Source organism: Natrix helvetica, assembly GCF_964273705.1.
Source record: "Natrix helvetica genome assembly, chromosome: 1".
In the NCBI taxonomy this organism is placed as follows: domain Eukaryota; kingdom Metazoa; phylum Chordata; class Lepidosauria; order Squamata; family Natricidae; genus Natrix; species Natrix helvetica.
Window position 1 is genome coordinate 159,793,798 of NC_138548.1, and position 18,278 is coordinate 159,812,075.

At 40.2% G+C, this 18,278-nt stretch overlaps 1 protein-coding gene across 6 annotated transcripts in view; it reads right to left on the reverse strand.

Moving 5' to 3' along the window:
• Window positions 1–18,278, reverse strand: part of COBLL1 (cordon-bleu WH2 repeat protein like 1) — a 132,835-nt gene that overhangs the window by 48,040 nt on the left and 66,517 nt on the right. The window contains exon 1 of one of the 6 annotated variants that reach the window (XM_081939684.1): window positions 15,092–15,231. The exons of 4 other annotated variants lie outside the window; for them this stretch is intronic. The gene's annotated coding sequence lies outside the window, so the exon portion shown is untranslated. Of the gene's footprint in view, window positions 1–14,626; window positions 14,667–15,091; window positions 15,232–18,278 lie in introns of those variants that run through there. One more of the 6 variants, XM_081939685.1, reaches the window with a different exon arrangement.

An 18,278-nucleotide genomic window follows, 5' to 3' on the forward strand; every position in this document is an offset into this window, starting at 1 on the left:
CTGAGCACCCGAATTTTTTTCACAGATGTCACCTAAGACAACAACGAAATCAGTATTATTTGAAACTCAAAGTTATGTTTCTTCAAGGTACCCGCTTAATTCAAAGTGTTATATAATATCAGTATCACTTAACAACGCTCCTGCTTAGCAACCAAAATGTTGGCTCAGAAACTCTGGCATTTGAAGCACGCAACTCTTAAAGCTGTCAAGTTACAAGACCCTTGCACCCCTAACCCTTTAGGGAAAAAAACCCCCAGGGGTCTTCAAACCTGACAGCTTTAACACTTGTGGACTTCAACTCCCAGAATTCCTCCTCCAGTCATGTTGCAGCGACGTCATCTGCGTGGATCTGCTCCATCTTTGCTTTCTTCATTGTGGGCAGGGCTTCTGCTGAAGATGCCGACGAGTACGAGTTGCCACCAGAATAACTGCTGCTACCTCCTCCTCCTCCTCCAGAATCACCAGATTTGCTCCTGAGCTCAGCGCCTCCGTGCTTTTGAGAAGCCATGAGGCTTTTTTCCCCCTGCTCCCCCCCCCGCCTTCCTACTGGCTCCTGCAGCCTCATGGCTCCTCAAAAGCACGGAGGAGGAGGAGGAGGGGGCAGGGGTAACCCAGCGCTGACTGAGCTCAGCTGCTCCGAGCGGAGGGGAGGCGCCGCTGCCACGCGCGGAGATGCCAGCTGGAGCTTTGGCGGCTTCATCTCAGCCGCAGCGCCGGGCGGCAAATCCGGCAGTGCTGCCTGTTAGAGGAGGAGGAGGAGGTGGCAGCAGTTCTTCCGGTGGCGGTGGGGGCTTTGGGGCTTCACAACTAGCCTCAGTCGCCCCGTGCTCCTCAAAGCAAGTCTGGGGAAGTCCTTTGCAGGCGGCCCGTTCTAGCTGCCTGCAAAGGACCTCCCCAGCTTCCGAAAGGGAGCGCGCGATCCGAGCCACAGTATACTAAATAATGATAAAAGGCAAAGAGCCTCATTTATTTTGGCCGGGAGCCGCATGCGGCTCGCGAGCCGCGTGTTCGCCACCCCTGCCCTAAACCATTAAGTGGAAAATTTGTATATGAAGTCCAACCAGTTGCTGTGATCATGTTCAGCAGAGTCTTTGAGGTATTCCTTCCTGCAGTAGGTGGATGCCTGGATGCTGTGCAAAGCAGCGACATGAAGAACTGGAGCTACTTAGTGTAACAATGCTTATATTGCAATTCTCCGTTGCAAGCTGTGGCTTTCTGTACCCATAAACCTGGTTCTCATGAGGAGCAAAAGACACAGTTAGACACGATTCTTCACTTTTATCTCCTTTCCTTGTCTAAAAGGGTTCTTTGGTTGTCTTTAGGAAACCTGCCCCCTTATTAGTCAGATGGCTATTATCGGACTCTTATCACTTCTTCCTTTCTCTTTCACTTCAGCTTTCTCCTCTGACTCTGAGCTGTGCAGTTCAGGCTCTCACCCAATTCCCTCATTTTCCCTCACTGCAGATCTTAGTTATAGGTAGATTTAAATAATTCAGGCTTCCCATGTTAATCCCTGAAGAGAACAAAAGCTCCAGATTCAGGAATATTTTTTTATAAGCTGCACTGCTAATTTTAGTGGGTTTTTTTCTACATTCTGTTTCCCATGTATAATCCATCAGCCTAAACATTGTAGAAATCCTTTTCAAGAATGCTTGGGTAGGGTTTTAGACAGAAGGGCAGTGGCAGCTATTTAAATAAAGGCCTGCTATAGTGTTCCCTCCCTCTCTTATAAAATTAGTGCATTTAATTAGCAACTATACCACAAAAAACTGCAAAATTGTTTTTTTTTAGGCTTTGGCTGAATATTTGGGGGGAAATGCAATTTCTTTGTTCTTTCATTTCTAAAAAATGCTAAATATGTAAATACTTGTACAAACATTCCTACAATAGTAAAGGAAGTGCAACAAGAAAACATACACATCAAGTTAAAACTGCACAATCAAAGACTTTGCAATGCCTCAAGGGGATTTAAGTCTGGAATGCAACAGCACTTAACAGTATAATTTCTTGGGGGGGGGGGGGATTAAGTGGTTCCTGGAATTAATGAGCTTTATTACAGGACATGGCCTATTACAAATTGTGAGAAAACTGCTTTCACAAAAGTATTTTTTGCTGAGACAACCATGACAAGAATGGATTGCTCCTGGTCATGGGTGGGCTTCAAAAGATTTCTTTGCAAATGTTAACATGTCATGCATATTAAAACTATCACAATTGAGTTGAATTCACTTCTAGTAGCAAGAGTAATATGAATGTATTGCCAGTTAAATCACTTAAATAACCTCAATTATATTAAATCTACTAAAGAATAATTACACCTACAAAGTTTTAAAAAGGGTATTACGATGCTTTAGAATAGAATGTCTACATTCTCCAAACCATGTTCATTAAATAATTCTAACCTTCATTAAATAATTTACAGTAATATAGTTCACTTACTTACATTTTTATATTATCACACTCTGGCAAGACTCTCAGCACATATTAAAATAACCAAATAGGTAATACATTTAGTAAAAAAAATCTGCAATATGAAAGAAATATTGTTCATTCCCCTTCTAGCAACTATCTATGTAGTAAAAGCTCTACAAAACAGCTCAGTTTCCATCTCCTTCCTGAATGTCAAGAGACTGGATACCATTTGGAGTCATAACTAAGGAGTACTGGTGGGATACTTTTGCAACCTCATCTTAGGCTTATGATAACACAGATAACACACTGATAACACAGTGACCGCAATCAATAAACTTGAATTTTGGCAAAGATGATATGAGGCTTGGTCAATATTATTAGGAATGCCAAGGATAATTTTATCACTACTTGAAATTTTACATTTGTGCAAGGCAGTATATTTATGTAACATTTTTGAATAAGAAGAAGATGAGAGATCATCCAATTGTGCTCTGAACAGCTACTCCTTGCGAGGAGACTGGAACAGCAGTCATTCTGTTGGTCTGAGCACCAGGAGACAAGGAAAGCCATTCTCAACCCAGGCAGAGCTATAAGGATACTGGTGTTCCATCATCTCCTTTACATTTACAATTGTTTTACAGTTAAATGAGGTCTTCCATACAACAGATATGAAAAACTACCTAGTGAGTAATGTTTCATCCCAAAATAGAAAAGTTATATAGCAATTTTGAAAACCTTAATATCAAACAAATGACAACAAGCTAATCTAAGAAAGTTTTAAACAGATTAAGGGATCAGAAAAAATTGGCAAATTAGGACTTCTGAAAAAATGAGTAAACAAAACAATATGTGGGAAGACAAATTGTTTTGTCAACCAAGAAACAGATTATTGTCTGAAAGGGAAAACAAAGCATCAGTGAAACCTGAGACTTCATAAATATAGAAATGGGCCACTAGAGGGACTAAAATTCTAAGCAGGAAGAAAAAAAGTGAAAGTGTAAGTAAAATCAAGTAAAATGACAAATAAAATACAGTATGATACTTGAGAGATTTCAAAAGATTGGGAGAAAAACGTATAACCAGTCTGAGCAATTACTTCTATACCAATAAATGAATTACCGGTATTTGAAGAATTACAATTACAAAGTACTGAAAGCTGTGCCAAACAAAAATACAGAAGAATTTATGTAGAAACAGGATGAAGTGAAGATACAAATCCGAGTTCATAAAAAATATTGGAAAAGAAAGAAATTGACGGTTATAAAAAGAGATAATAAGGTGGAAACATAAATAACAAATGAAGAGATAAAAAAGGACTTATTTTTGGATTTTCAAGAGGGTTTCTAAAACCTTGAAAAAAAAATATTTGAAATGGAAGAAAAATGGTCTACATGGAGCTTCAATCTTAAAACAACAACTTGATAAACTAGAGGTTAAGATCATTAGAAATAAATAATGGAATATAAAGTAGGCTTGCTTGGTCAGGGCTAAAATATGTAACATCTTTATAACGTTCTGGAAACCTTTTATTAGTTTTTGAGGATATTTGAACCAAAATGGCAATACTTTTTCGATTTGTGAATTGACAGGGTAGGTATGGGAAGAGGTGAGGTATGTATATAACGTCATAGTAAGTAGGGAACTATTAATTTGCCTGTATGTGTCTGCAAGGAAGTTCAGGAATTGCTTCTTTAAATGTTCTTTTTCTTTCTTTCTTCTTTTCCTTTCTTTTTGCATTTTGCATTTTTAGTCTTATATTTTTCTTCTGATTTCAGTTTGAATTATCTTTTAGGATTGTAAAACTCATGAAATTTTTTAAAAGACATGAAAAGCTGGGTAGTAGAGAGAGAAAAGAAGAGAGAATGAGGGAGGAAACTGTGAAAAGAAGTTATCTTGCCTTAAGTGCAAGGGAGTGCAAAATCACTGAAAATAAAGTCCTTATATTCATAGCACTCTGTACTTTATGAGTGACACTTCCTGATCTTGCAAGCACAAAGATAAATGTTTCATAAATTATGCAGTAGCCTTGCATAGTGACAAGTAAAGAACTGTGCTAATTCTCTCTTGAAAATGTCCAAGGAGTTCCATCTACTAAGAATAATCATTGATATTTAAATGGTTAACCACTAGACCTGTGGTGGCAAACCTATGGCACGCATGCCACAGGTGGCACACAGAGCCCTCTGTGTGGACATGCCAGCCTTCGCCCCAGTCCAGCTCCACCGTGCATGCGTGTACGTCTCTTGCTGGCCAGCTGGTCTTTGGGTCTCTGCCACGCATGCATGGGGGCATGGCCTTCCCCGATCTCAGCAGTTTTCCCCCTAGCACGCCCTACATTTCTCACCCCCAATGCACCCTAGCTTTCTCCTCCATTCCTGCTGCCTGTGCCTTCCCTGGTCTCGGTAGGTTTCACCCTCCACAGGTGCCTCTACATGGAAGGAATGGAGGAAAAAACTAGGGCACGCTGGGGGGAGAAGCTGTGTAGATTGTGAGGCCACCCCACATCCCATTTTGGGCCCGAAAAGCCTCCTGCACCAACCCGTAAGACAAATCAGGAGGAGGTGGGGCACATGCACGGTGGCAGGGCGCATGTGTGGGGAGTACTTGCATTGCATTTTGGGGATTGGGGTACGCACGTATGCATTCGTGCATGCTTTGGGCACTCAGCACTAAAAAGGTTAGCCATCACTGCACTAGATTATTTCTATTTAATCCAAAAGATTTGAATCATATATTCCCTTTTAAGGAATTTAATACATATGAAAGGAAGAGTTATTAATTCCATCAACATAGAAGTCAGTCCCATAACTATTTACTACTGGATTTAAACAACAGAGTTTACCAAAATCCTGGGAAACATTTTTTTTTTTTTTGTATCCCTCTGGAACTTGAAAACTTTCTCTTGAAACAACCGTTTCTGAATCTTCTGTAGATCTAATAAACTGACCTTTGGACAGCAGCGGCCTTGGAAACCGAAAATCCTTTCAGCCGGCTCCAAGTCCAAATGACATTTTCTTACTTTAAAAGGCCAAAAACCATCCTTTGAGCTGTAGGTTATAGCCAAATCTGCTACAGATATTTATGCTTTGAGCCAGGTTGTTAGGGCATTTCAGGAAAGCATGTCAATCAGCAATTAATGTAAGAAGTCTTTCTTATGTTATCTCACTGCTGAAGAAAGTGCTAGGCTGCTCTATAACCCCAAGCACCTTTTAAAATCACTTTTTGAAAAGCATCACTTTGCAATCATAGTAGAACAGTTTTGCAAAATGCCAATCCTTATATAGTCATAACGGCATCATCCACAAACAAGAGAGGATATGGAGGCAGATCTGAAGGGAAACCTCCCTGAAAAACAGCAAAATAAGCTGGGAGTGACATGGAAAAGGAAAGGGGGAAATATTCCACGAACTGGAATATTATAGGAAAATGTAAGTTTGGCTCATACCGGAATCCTGCAATATCCTGCAGAATCTCATGTGCATCCCATCATTTATTACCCATAAAAAGGCCCATTTCAAGGAGTCCCCTGTATTTGAGGTTACAACATCTCATGAAAGAATGCATTCATCCATATATTAATACCCAGGGATAAAATTTTAGTCACCGCCAGGCTACTGGGTGACAACAGGCCATGATGAATTATTAATATTTGAAGATCCAAGTGAAATCAACTGGACAAAATTAATGTTATTTTTTTATTGATGTCCATATGATTACAGCTGTCTCTCAGAAACATAAAAATGGATAGACAATTAAAATGTGATATGAAAGTTGCAACAGAATTGACAGTTGCAGAATGGTAAATTAACAGTAAAAACCTGGAAAGCTGTAGATAAACTTTGCCATTAAAATGGTCACAGAGACTTGAGTTTGTCAGGCTTATAAATATGAGAATAGCTTATATTCATAATAAACTGTTCGATCATTTTTTCAAATTATACATAATCAGGAATTATTTTGGAAGAGGGGTTGTTTATCAATATCATCAGGGAGTCTCTTAAAGCTTTCTGAGGAGAGGGAATAAGCCAGTGTTCGGCACCGAATGCCAAAATGGGAGCACGAGCATGTGTGTGTGGGAGTGCTAGAAAGCAGAAGAGCAGCTCCCGGCACACATGTGCACGCCGGGAAGCTGAGCTTCCAGTTTCCAGCATGAGCATATACACCAGTCACCTGGTCTTCTGGTTTCTGTCATGCATGAACACACAAAGAGCAGATAGCCAGTCAACATGTGTGCACGGGAAACCAGAAGCTCAGCTTCCCAGCGCATGCATGTGCACCAGGGAGCTGCTCTTCCAGTTTCCAGCACTTCTGCATGCACCAAGACCAGCTGGCCAGCACACATGTGCATGCCGGAACCCAGAAGAGCAACGGGTGACGGCTGGCGTGCCCTGAGAGATGGCTTTGTGTGCTGCTTCCAGCACGTGTGCCATAGGTTTGCCATCACTGGAATAAGCAATTAATGTTGGGTCTTCCACTTTTCAAAATGTAAAATCAGCAGTTCCTATGAGAGATACAGAGGCCTCTTCTAAGAAACACCGAATGAATAAGCAGTTATATGTAATATAAAGATGTCTTATTCTGAAGAATTGCCACTGGTTGGATTCAAAAGGTCTACCATCTTTAAGCTTAGAGGAGAAAACGTCAATTGGAAAAGCTTGAAAAAAACTATCTTGGAAAATTGATAAAAAATGAAAAACTAAAAGCACAATTTATGAGAAGTAAAGCTTACTGATTTCAGTTAGGTTTACACCCACACAAACAAGTCTTCCACAACCTTGTTCCCCAACCTAAGAGCTGAACTTCTACTATCTGTTTTTAATTGCACAATTCTTCAATATTCACAGCACATGCAGCCTCCTAAAGGCTCCGGAGTACTAAAAACGGCCCTATGAGCAAACCGGAAGTCCATTCCTGAATTTCCAGTTTGCCCGTAGGGCAGGTTTTTTTGCGCTCCGTAGGCTTCAGGGCAGCTCCTGAAGCTTCCAGAGGGCCTCCGGGGGGGGGAGGCTGTTTTCGCCCTCCCCAGGCTCCTATAAAGCCTCTGGAGCCTGGGGACGGCGGAAAAAGTATGCAAAAAATGGGGGGAGTGCTTTGGCACATGAGCCAAAAAAGGTTTGTCATTACTGCCCTAGGTTATTCAGATTGTTCTCCACACCAGACCTAGATTAAGGACATGTTCATCTGTCAAAGCATCTTCCACTAAATCTGAAAGACTTACACCAACTGAGCTATGTGGGATGAGGGCCTGCACTGTTGACTTGCCGAGAATATCAGGAGTACTGTTGGATTGTGTAGGAAAATCTAATTCTTCACTCTTTCAGAAATTAAAATGTGAGTACTATATGGCATATAGATTATTAATAAACACAGCAAGGATTATAACTCACAGCAGACACAGAGTAAGGGTAGAAAGGTTTTGCGCTACATCAAAAAGGTTTTTTTTTTAAAGCAAGCTTATACAAACTAGCAAAAATAATTTTACACAATTTGAAAAGTCACCATTTTACACATTCTTTTAGCATCCTGATAAGAAACTGATTTTGCCAGGACAGCAGTTTTACTGTAGCTACAACATTTGTATAAATTGTACTCCACCGCCCATACAGTAAATAAAGTCTGTGATACTGAGAAGTAGCACTGCACAAAGCAGTATGTATAGTTTTTTTAAAAGCCTATTAAATGATATGTTTGTTAATGCAATACAATCAAACTGAGCTTGATAGTTACATTCCTGAGTTTGCCAACAAGTAAAGCGTAAAATATGCCACACACACCCATATGATCTTAGCCCAAAGGCTGAGAAATGATAATTTGTGAGGCGTAATAACTATTAAAGAAGTGAAATATTTTGAGCTTAAAACCTTCATCCCAGACAGCAAACAAATCTTACTAGTTAACATTCCTCGTGTGTAGAAGTGCAGAAATATTCTATCCAGTGGTGAAATTCAAAAATGTTTACTACCAGTTCTGTGGGTGTGGCTTGGTGGGGGTGGCAGGGGAAGGAAACTGCAAAATCCACATTCCTTCTCCACTCCTGGGGGAAGGATATTGCAAAAACTCCATTCCCACCCCACTCTGGGGCCAGTCAAAGGTGGTATTTACCAGTTCTCTGAACTACACAAAATTTCCGCTACCGGTTCTCCAGAACCTGTCAGAACCTGCTGAATTTCATCTATCTGTCTGTCTGTCTGTCTGTCTGTCTGTCTGTCTGTCTGTCTGTCTGTCTGTCTATCTATCTATCTATCACCTACCTACCTATATAGTGGTCAGTGACTTAGACTAGGAGTTGGAAATTCAGAATTATGATTATTCTCAGGCATAGAAGCTAATTGAGAAACTTCAGGGTCAATTAATCTTTTTCACTCCATTCTACCTTACAGGGTTATTGTTATGGCCACACAACCTTTGAGTTCCTGAACGAAAGGTGGAATATTAATGGAAGCATTAATAGATGCAGCATTATAATCCTATTACTAGGGCTGTGTTGCAGGGAGCCTTCCAAGGCAGTCACACAATCTTGAAAGGAGACACACCTGCTTTAATAAGGAGGCAACAGCTACTGCTTTCACACTCTTAGCACATTCCAGAGCACCTCCTATAAACTATATCTGGAGCTCTGCACAGCCCTACAGGCAAAAGAAACCCACAAGTGCTAGAATGATAGAAAGAACACAGGGATTTTTCAATGTTGATCTACCCTGAAACAATGAATTCATTGTCAGTACACAGAACTGGCATAAACACAGTGTGGGCCCATCTATGCAAAAAACAAACAATGAATCATTGATTAAACATCTACCCAGGAAATACGTGTTACAGCCGGGGAAGGCCATAATATACACGGTATATTTTTCCCACCTTCGCTGCAAAAGATGAAACATATTTCTGTCTTATTCGGAGCTAGGATTAAGGATTTTCTTGCATGCCACCCTATGGAAAGGATACAGGGTGGTAAAGCGAGTATAACTAAGTCCTTATTACAATACACTGCCTATAAATTTCAATGGGGAAAAAAGTATGACTGCCACTTCGTTTCATTTTTTCTCCCATGCTCCTTGTACATGAGAAACGGCACAAGACAAAGGAAGCACACAAAGTTGTACAATACCGCGTGCATCCAAAATATAGTTTCCAAATTAGCTGGCAATGCAACAGGACAGGCACTGTCAGTATAAACCTATTTAAAGGCGTTTACTGGCTGAGCGAAGCATGTTTCTTCACAATCCAATTGTGGAGTTCCCTCCAAATGAGTGCAATGGGTGTAATCTTCTAGTAATAATACAGCTATTTCTGGGCTGAAGGCCACATCTAAACTCTTGAGTGGTGTGCAGCAGGCAGGTATGTACAAACATAAGGATGGGAAGAGGTGAGATAAAAAATGAAATTGCGTCCAATTCACATACATTTAATGAAAATGGAGTGGATGTTATTGCACTCCAGTCAAACACTTAACCATGTCCTCTTTCTATCACTTTAAAGCTTATGACTTAGCAACAACTGGTTCTGGGGCTGCCTCCAAAGTTTGCTGAGGTACATTCCAAGTTGTGCCCAAATTAGAACGATTCCCATGCTTTAAGTTCACAGTAGCTAGGAAATGCATAACTTATAGTGGAAGCGTATCTTTTATCAAATGGTACAAACTGACGCTGAAAATGTTCAAGAATTATCAGTTGTTTGCATACTGATAGCTTTCAGTCTATGTATCTGCTAGCCTTGTGTACACAGGCAGAGAACAAGCTTTCAAGGGCAACTGTGTTGCCTTTGGTGTGTTTTACACAACTTAACAATGACGTAGGAATCCTGCTTCATTCCATGATGCTGCTATAACATTAAAAGTCCCAGAACTATCTATGAGAAGTCCCAAAGGTGCTTTTCAAAAAGCAACTTAATTTTTTTCCTTGAAAACTTTTCGCCTCTCATCCAAGAAACTTCTTCAGTTCTGAAGTATGTTTATCCCAAAGTGCATGGCTAAATGTCTAATGGAGATTCTCAATCCAGGTCATGGTTGTCCCAAAGGTGCTTTTCAAAAGATAGGCTTTCTTGGGTTTTTTTCCCCTTGGAAATGTTTCACTTCTCATCCAAGAAACTTCTTTAGTTCCCTTCTTGGATGAAAAGTGAAACGTTTTGTCAAAGAAAAACCAAGAAGTCCAGAGCTTTACTTCAGGTCAACTGTCCCCAAAATCTTGGTCAGGAAATTATCATAGGGCAGCGATGGCGAACCTTTTTTGGCTCGCGTGCCACAAGTGGGGGGAGTGCGTGGGGGGTCGTGTGCGGGTGTGCCGCACCCATAATGCAACGTGCGATCCCCCAGTGCGCATGCGCGCACAACGCCCCCCCCATTTTTACATGCTTTTTTCACCCTCCCCAGGCTCCAGAAGCTTTATAGGAGCCTGGGGAGGGCGAAAAGAGCCTCCCCCGCCCCCCCCAGAGGCCCTCCGGAGGCTTCAGGGAACGTCCGGAGGCTTCCCTGAAGCCTTCGGAACGCTTAAAACCACCCTCCGAGCAAACCGGAAGTGACTTCCTAGTTGCTCGGAGGGTCATTTTAAGCGTTCCGAAGGCTTCAGGGACCGTCCGGAGGCTTCCCTGAAGCCTTCGGAGCTCGGAGGGTGGTTTTAAGCGCTCTGAAGGTGTCAGGGAAGCCTCCGGACGGTCCCTGAAAGCCTTCGGAACGCTTAAAACGACCCTCCGAGCAACCTGGAAGTCACTTCCGGTTTGCTCGGAGGGTGGTTTTAAGCGTTCCGAAAGCTTCAGGGAAACCTCCGGACGGTCCCTGAAGCCTCCGGGGGGGGGGCGGGGGAGGCTCTTTTCGCCCTCCCCAGGCTCCTATAAAGCCTCTGGAGCCTGGGGAAGGCGAAACATAGCTTTTAAAAAGGTGAATTCAGCTGGCCAGCGTGCGCGTGCGCGTGCGCGCTGGCCAGCTGACAGGGCAGCGCCTCGCGTGCGCGCTGGCCAGCTGACAGGGCAGCGCCTCGCGTGCGCGCTGGCCAGCTGACAGGGCAGCGCCTCGCGTGTGCGCTGGCCAGCTGACAGGGCAGCGCCTCGCGTGCCCTGACAAATGGCTCCATGTGCCACATGTGGCACGCGTGCCATAGGTTCGCCATCACGGTCATAGGGTCTAGGACAGGAGAACAAAAATACATTCTAATTTAATCATTACTGAAATACACAGTGATCACTTGTAAAACTCTAGACAGATATATTAAAACATTCATCATGTGGGAATTAATTTTAAACACAAGAATAACAAATCCCTGTCTTGAATAGCTCCCTACTGTTTACTAAAAAAAAAAGCCATCAGACTTGTTCACATTAATATAATCTGAAGAGATACATGCCAAAACAAACAATTTCAGTAGGGTTTGAACCGTGGCGTATACAATTCAAAGTCTGCAGAATGAGGCAACTACTCAAAACAAGGAGATAAAGAATCAGAAATTTTGAAAGCATTTTACCTTACCAAAAGCATATGCTTAGGCCTGACCAACTATGTTCCAGATTAATAAAAATGATTGTATTATTTTTATCTTCAGCACCTGAAAACTATTTTTTATCGAGTGTCCAATACCATAACCCAATCACCATAATTGCTTTCCCAAGACAGATAAACCTGTGGAAGTGTTCACGTATAGAGTAAGTAACACAGAGAGAATTGTACAGATTTTTAAAACTTTACTATTAAATTTCTACTCAAAAACCCAAGGAAAAGTGATGATGCAGATTCTGACCCTTAGTTATTCTTGTTACTATTTGGCTCGTGCAAATTTCAGCTAAGAGAACTCTGCCAGCTCCTAAACTGAAAACTGCAGAAGAAACCATGTGTCATCTCTCAATACACAATTAGCTGGAAAGTGGGAAGCCGATCTACACTTGGCTGAAATTAATCAGGAATTTCTACAACATGACAGATAAGAAAATGTATTATTTTATGCAGATTATATACATCTGCAGACACCACTGCAAAAGATAATAGTCATTTATTTTGTTAAATTCTTGCTCCAAGTTTTGGAAAAGAATGCAAGCAGCTCTGCTTCAGCACTCTCTAAGAGACATTACTAATGAATTGGCAACTTGCAATCAGGAACTGCATTATCCAGGATGTGTCAATTATAGTAAGATAGGATGATACTGTTTACCAATCTTTTTTTAATTTAATTATCATTGCAGAAGTATCAATCACAGAAAGATAACTCTCCAACAGGAGACAAATTCCTAAAGGTTTGTGTGATTGTAGAAGCTGGAATCCCAGATGAATGGAATCCCATTCATCTTTGGCAAAAACGATGAGCTCAGAAAAAAGCAACTGGTTAAATAAATGTTTTGAAATATCAGCAAGATTTAAAGGCTCCCATTATTTAGTTCATTTAGTGTACTGGTTAAGGAACCAAACTAGAAACTGGGAGACTAAGAGTTCGAGTCCAGCCTTAGGCACAAAGCCAGTTGGATGATTATGGCCAGTCATTCTCTCTTGGCCCTAGGAAGGAGGCACTGGCAAACCACGTCTGAAAAAGGCCATAGAAAGACAGGCCACTTCTGAAAAAGCTTGCCAAGAAAACTGCAGAGACTTCTCCAGGCATTTGCTAGGACTTGAAAAAAATGTTTATTCACTCCTGCTTGCATTTAGCTTATTCCCCTTGGTGGTATAACAAACTAAAGCACTGGAGTTGTTTGTTTACCACAAAAGTATATAGTGTGTAACATTCCAAACACTGCTGAACTATACCTCCCAAAATCTTTCACAACTGGCCACACAGACTAGGGCTCCTGTAATTTAACATCTGGAGTGCAGTGTGTATTTTCTGGTTTAATATTTGGTTCAATTCTGGGCTCCTAGCTTCTTACTTTTTTCTCCAGATCAGTGTAAATGTTTAGCTACATATAGTAATCTCTTCTTAACACTTAGAACACTAACACTTAGAAAGATACTATAGAAAGTAGATCATCCAAGTTTTGATGTATTGTCATCTACTTTTCGCGTTTCTTAATGCACACCTGTTAATGAACATATTTCAACAGAGCTTTCTTACAACACTTGGTGAATTACCTGTTTATATATCAAAGTTCTGGGGTTTCACTTAAGTATCATATAGATAACATTTGAAGAATAAGTTTTCACAATATTCATGTCTATGTGAGTTGTTTTATATCTCAAGTTAACTTGCTTCTTCAATAAATAGGACCAGTGTTATTTTAAAAATGTAATGCACACAGTTCTATAATTAAGGTAATTTAGGAAAAATACTTCTCCACAAAGATTATACACTTGGGATGGCTGTCCCCCTCCCCCCCTCCGATTTTTCAGGCTTTCTGAATACAAGGAAGAAATACATCTGAAATCTGAAACAGCCAGTTCGGGGTAGGACAGTAGTTAAACTATTGTACTTAGACCAGAGAAATCAAAGTTCAGGTCCTCACTCAACCATGGAGCTCACCGGTGCTTTATCTCAGTCCATGTACTTTATAGGCTTATTATTGTAGGAATACAATGTACACTCCCACGTGCACTCAAGAAGAAAGAAAAGATAGAAATACTATTAAAATGAATACGCCTGAAAACTGGCATCATCCCTATAACCTTAATTAAACACTGCAAACTTAAGGATTCTATAGTTAGCGGCTGCCAAGGCTATCATTTCCCATACCTGATGATGTTAGTGACAGCATGTCAGTGATACTACAATCCCAAAGATATCCCTATTATGTTTTTTTTAGACTGCTACTGTTAAACACCACAGTGAGCAACATAAAATCTTTCTCCTAACTGATCTTACTTAATATTACTTGTCAAATAACTTACATTGTTCAACTGTAGCATTCATTCTTATGAATCCTATAATTATTAGTAATGGGATATATTCCATATATTCATCACTTGTTGGCAGATGTTCTATATATTGGTTGGTTGAATATTTTTATTCTATGGTAGGTCCACAATTTCATAGGACACCAAAAGAATATAAAATACTGTTTAAAACGATATTATAAATAAATTTAAAATAAATATTTTAAAATGGCATTGATTAAGCATACCAATATGGACTTCCTAAAAATGTGCTTATAAATCAAAGCCATGTTAATATGCCCAAACTAGATACCTGTATATCTAAAAAGCAAATGAATACTACTGAAAACTGGCATCATCCCTATAACCTCCATTGAACACTTCAAACTTAAGGATTCTATAGATAGCAGCTGCCAAGGCAATCATTTCCCATACCTGATGATGTTAGTGACAGCAAGTCCTGATATTACTTTGACACACTCCTTTTCCTACCTACAAAGAGAGAGTCAGAGTAGCAAGAAAGAGCACAAAATGAAGACGAAGAGGAAAAGGAAATAAAGTGGCCATATGCAAGCAAGGAAAAGATAAGATTAAACTTATGACACTCAAAGGAAGCACAAATGCTTCAATGTACAGCCCAATTTTGTACTTGGAAATCAGTTTCCTCTATCCCAGTGTGCTTATTTCCATGTGAGCTTGAATGCCACAAGCCAACACAAAATTCAAATAAGGTTTCTTTGTTACTGATCTCAAATAGATACGAGTTGTGTACTCTTTAAAATGCCTATAAAACCTACCATTTTACTTATGACTTTTCATCTTTGGCAATAAAAAAGTAAAGCACTTTACACACACACACACACACACACACACACACCAGAGAAAGACATAAATACCTACCCTTTATGGTTTTAACATCTGCATATCTAGTCTGACTACAGGTATCTTCCAAAAATAGGTGCTGTACCAGCACTAACCCTTGCATAGGGCTCTAGAAATGCATTTCACTGTCACTTTACTGCATGTGCTTCAGAGCACAGTTCAAAGTCCTACTTAAATAAAACTCTACAGCCTGTTTTTCTGAATTGATGTTTTTGCCTTTATGCCAGTTGTTCTCCGCCTCTTTGCTGTAACCCTTGCAAAATAATTAGAAAACATTTATAAAAGGGGCACAGTGCTTTTTTATTTATTGTCTGTCTTGCTTGACAAGAGGAAATGCAAACATAGGAACACCCAAATATTTATTCCCTGCTTCTGATCATTAAACACTTCCACATTCCTCCCACTCCTTGCTGAATTCCTGTTGAAAAAGGGTGACACCCCCCCACAAACCCCCTCCACATGATTCTTCAGTCGCACAAACCAACACCCTTAGCAGCCCTTGGAAATTATGAAAGTGTCAAAAGCCTATCCTACTCTTGCAGGACACCCTCCCGGCGATCCGCAAAAGTTGCCAAACTAAAATTTGAGGAGGGGTGAGAAATAACAGCCCATAATATTTTGAGGATCAGACAAGCACCATGATTAAAATCTGGCTTGATATATAGTTGGCTAATTTTCCAACCAAAAGTCCAATGTTAATTTAACAGAGATATGCAATATATGAATAGGATAAACATATCCCAAATGATGTTAGATATTTTGGGGAAAGAAGCATTTGATCAAAAAGTAAGACTCATAAAATCATTCAATCTCTTTTGCAACTGTTTATCAATGCTGTAACATTTTAGAAATCATGTCCCACACTGATATAAACGTTTTTCTCACTTTTAAAGTTTTAATTTATCTAAAGCATCAGGAGGCGGGGAGGCTGAAAACGGGCCACACAGGGGCCTTGCAGGGCCTCTGCGGGCCCCGTTTTTAGCTGGCAGAGTGCTGCTGGGCGCCTGGGACACCAAAAATGGGCATTGCAGGAGCCTCTCAGGGCCTCTGCATGACCCGTTTTTGGGCGGCAGAGTGATGCTGCATGCTGGGGAGGGCGAAAATGAGGCATGGGGGGGGGTGCAGGCCTCCTGCACCCCGTTTTGGCAGGCAAAGTGCTGCAGGAGGCGTCCATCCCATTCCCTCCCCCTGCTCCCCCCTGCCGACCCACAGAGGATAACTACAATGCTGATCCAGCCTTCAAAGAAATACAGTTTGACACCCCTGGCCTAGGAAGAGGAATTTTTTAAATCACAACCATATTTATAGCCTGTCTTAATTGAATGAATGTGAACTTATGACTCTCTTTTTCCATTTCACCTATTTTCCCCTTTTACTATCATGCTATGACTCAGTTGCCCTCCATATCTACATATCCCAGCAGGCACTAATCTTCACAGGAGTTCTGTATGTTATTATTAGGTTTACTTTGAAAGAAGATGCAAATAAATATATTGCTATAAATGTAGACTTTCTCATGTTTGTAGAAAGGATGGTTTTTTTCACTATGGAACAAATAGGTGCTAGACTACCTAAAGATAGTCTGGGAAAGAAAAATAATACATAATGCACATATTTATTTTTTAAATCAATAGTGTATATGAACCTATTTCATTCCTGTTAACATTAAGGCAAAGGAGAGCCACCCTTACATTAGTATGCCTGCAGCTTGGTCTGTTTAAATGTACAATAAAACTGACAGAAAACTGCTCAACCTAGTATTTAACATGACATTCTGTTACCATCTAAGTTACAGGCCCCCAAAACAGTTAATTTTCAATTAATGTGTCAGTAACCTATGTAAATTCAAAGTAAATGAAAAAGTGAATTAATCTGAAGTAATACTGCTTACATACTATTCAAAATTAGAGGTTCAATTTATATTGTTCGGGCCTTCCCCACCCCTTTCTCTCTTTTTATCAGTAGAAGGGAGTGGTTTGAAATATACACTGTTGTTGCACCAAATATTACTATCCCTGGGGAAATACATTGACTCTGAAACAAAAGACAGTTGCATTACATTGAAGTACTCTGATTGTATACTATTGTGCATCCAGTGTTATTTTAAGAACAAGTTTTTGTTTAAACTGGGTGTTTCTTTGGCAGTCATTTTTTGTTATTATGGTGAGATTCTTGATAAAATATGTCATTTGTTTGCAAGGCTTTGAAAAGTTACATTATTTGAAATGTTACAATGCTGAGCATGTATATTTAGATGGTGCAGCCCAGCCATCATTCATACATATTCTTTGCATATTTTTTTAAAAAAGCACATTGTTTCCATAAGCTCGCTCCATTATTATGGAATCTTGGGCTTGTATTATCTATAGGTTGGGAAAGATTGATAAATTAAAAGCCATCTTGCAATGGTTCATTGCAAAAATATGTTTGTGCTGTCTACAGTTATTTATTTCTCGGTTGGGTGTATATCCTGCCATTCCTCCAGGAACCTATGACACCTCTTCCTTCTATTTTCCCCATACACCAAAATTGCAAGGTAGATCAGACTTAGAGAATGACTTGCCTAAAGATACCCAGGTAGCTTCCATAGCCAAGCATAGTTGCAATCTGGATTTCCCTGATAACAATCCAGTACTATACCACAATGATTCCTTGTGACTATTTAAATCTACTGATAAATCATGGGCTATAAGAACTTTAATGCTCCTTTCCCAATAATGAATACGTAAGATTTTGTATTTTTAAAGGAGTTTCAAAATATTGTAGTTATGCATATATAAACTGTAATTCAGAATATTTTTATCATATAAGCATAAACTTCAAAGGACTAAACAGAGCATTAAACTATTGAAAAGCAAAAATTCAAGTGCATGTACTCACAGTCATAACTGTGTATGATACAATTAAAAGTGTCAGCCCTCTGTAGCTATTATCACTATCAATATGAATGCTCTGCTTAAAATACTAGTATTCCTAATCATAGCATGTCTTCTGCTTACCCAAAGATTAAAACACAAAATGCTTTCTCTATACTGCAACAACTTAAACTTGATGGGGTCTTCCTTCTATAGCAGCGCCCCCCCCCCAACCTTTTGGGCACTAGGGACTGGCTCTGTGGAGATAGGTTTTTCCAGGAACCAGAGGGGACATAGTTTCATGTGCTCCCTGCATCTTGTGAATGGGGCTTTGCTTGTTTGCCCACTCG